This window comes from Dermacentor albipictus, unplaced genomic scaffold, assembly GCF_038994185.2.
Source record: "Dermacentor albipictus isolate Rhodes 1998 colony unplaced genomic scaffold, USDA_Dalb.pri_finalv2 scaffold_168, whole genome shotgun sequence".
NCBI classification, from domain to species: Eukaryota; Metazoa; Arthropoda; class Arachnida; order Ixodida; family Ixodidae; genus Dermacentor; species Dermacentor albipictus.
Genome location: NW_027225722.1, coordinates 37501 through 40000, shown reverse-complemented (window position 1 = coordinate 40000; position 2500 = coordinate 37501). Strand labels below are relative to the sequence as shown.

Sequence of the window (2500 nt, the reverse complement as noted above, 5' to 3'; positions counted from 1 at the left end):
CTTCACGAATCAAGCTTGAAACACATTATTCCTTGCATGATGTCCGGTTACTATGGCAATGTTCTTATTGCCTTCTTAAGAAACTACCATCCAGTAAAAATATGTCCTCGCATGTTTCAAAATGCAAACGAGCTACCCTTACACGTTTGCAGTCTCAAACTGCTGAACTTTCCTCACAAGAGGTGGTCAACGTTTCTGACCCACCTCAAGTGAATAATAGTCCAATATCAGTTGGCATCCCGTCTTCTCTAACGGCTCGTGGCGAGGGCGAAAGCCTTGATGACTTAACTTGCAGTACTCATGAGCGTCGTCCTGACGTCTCTGTGCAGGACTCGGTTCCTGCCTCTAGCGCTGTGGACACCCAAACGGTGTTGCCCTCGTCTGGTCTTTCGACGAGTCGGTATGTCAACTTAACTAGTGGTCAATGGACCCCTTCTGAATTAGAAACATTGGCTTATGCCGAGTTGGGATTGGGTGAAGTTTATTCCATGATAGATGTCCTAGCAACAAAGTTTCCGCACCGATCTAGGGAAAGTATCGAGAAGATACGCAAACAATCCAGGTACTCAGAAATTCTTTCCAGGCTTAAGGCCACTCACACTGGCCTAGGGGAAGTCCATCATCTTGATGGTCCGTCTTACTCTCATTGTCGATGGTCCGACTCTGAGCTCATAGCTTTGGCAAAACGTGAAATAAAAATAGGTATTCATAAAAGGATTAATGAAGCACTCCACGAGGTATTCAGTAGCCGAACTGTTTCCTCAATTTCACAGGTTCGGCGTACGAGTCGTTATCAAGACATACTTGAGCTTTTGAAATCTGAAACTGTGGTCCCACCCCCTGCTCTTCCGTCCTTCTCAGGCGAGGTAACTCCCCCTCCTATTGAACTCTCAGCTTCTGAAGTGCGCCTCGCACTCTGCGAGGTTGGAATAATAGATGAGGCTATCGTCTCACGTCTAATAGCAGGTCCTATTTCCATGGATGACCTCCGCGTCATCTATAAAGCTTTTGGAGTTAAACAGAAAACGAATAGTAAAAATAAGAACAGTTCTCACACTCCTAACACTCCACACTCACAAAACAGAAGTAAACGTAAGCGATTACGGTACATTGAACACCAGAGGCTTTACCATTTAGGTCCTAAAGTTCTGGCTGATCACCTTTTGATAGGCGATTCCTCTGCTGCATGTTCTCTGGCAGACTTGCATAAAGAATTTGATCCAATTTTCAACACATATTCTACACCGCTTTCTTCCCCACTTGAATCGTCAATCGCTCTTGAGGTTGATGAATCTCTGTTCACGGAGGGAGAAGTTGCTATCGCTATAAGACTACTTTCTTCAAAGTCCTCTCCAGGGCCTGATAATGTCCCAATCTCTGAACTTTTGAAAATACCTCCTAGCATCTTATGCCACATTTTTAATAACTGGCTAGCTTTTGGTCTTGTTCCACTGGAAATGAAACAAAGTAGAACAGTATTTATCCCTAAGAAATCCAATCCGGGTGGTGCAGGCGATTTTAGGCCAATCTCTGTTTCCCCTGTTCTTTTTAGGCTATTCTCTAAGCTCTTGCTATGTCGGCTCAGTGCCACTAACCATTTCCATAAATATCAGTCCGGCTTTGCCGAAGATTGCAGTACATCTTCCAACTTGCTCGTTTTGCAAGGTATAATGAGGTTACTCAAACTAAAACGTAAACCCTTTTTCTCAGTAAGTCTTGACTTGCGCAAGGCTTTCGATTCGGTATCTCATTCAGCAATTTTCAGTGCCCTAGAGGCTCGTAAAGTTCCTCCACGTATCCTCAACATAGTTAAACACTTATATGTTAACTGTACCACCACTTACACTTGTGGGGGTATTTCAGATAATGTCCGTGTGCCACTGAGAAGAGGTATTAAGCAGGGCGACCCTCTTTCTCCTTTCCTGTTCAATTGTATCATTGATCCTTTAATCTACCGCTTAAATGACTTAGGTGTAGGTGTTCCGTTGCATGAAAGCTCTATGTCTGCAATGGCTTTCGCAGATGACCTCCTTTTGATGTCTGACACTTGTGAAGGACTCCAACGTCTCATAGACGAAACAGTTTCATTTCTCAGTAATGTTGATCTCCACATTAATCCTTTAAAGTCGCAGTACTTTGGTTGGCGGCCTGACCACATTAGTAAGGGCTTTAACTACAATATTCCTCCGCTGTCTATCTTGGGACAGAGTATTAAGCCGAAAGGCAGAGATGAACCAATTAAGTATCTAGGTCTCAGTATTTTCATCAATAAAAATCCTATAGTTCATTCTGAAAAGGCAATGAAACTCCTCGAACTCCTTGCGAAGGCATCCTTGAAGCCGTTTCAGAAGGTGCACTGCTTGAGACAGTTGGTTCTTCCAATATTTCTTTACAGTGCTTCGAATACTCTAGAGGTTTCCTCAGAGTCTTGTAGACTGGATGGACTTGTCCGCAAATGGGTTAAGAGCGTTCTTCATTTGCCTCCTGGTTTTCCAAACAT

The 2500-nt window shown here is 43.7% G+C and overlaps 1 pseudogene; it reads left to right on the top strand.

Annotated features, from left to right (window-relative positions):
* LOC139053719 (large subunit ribosomal RNA) overlaps positions 1 to 2500 on the top strand; it is a 9171-nt pseudogene that overhangs the window by 4082 nt on the left and 2589 nt on the right.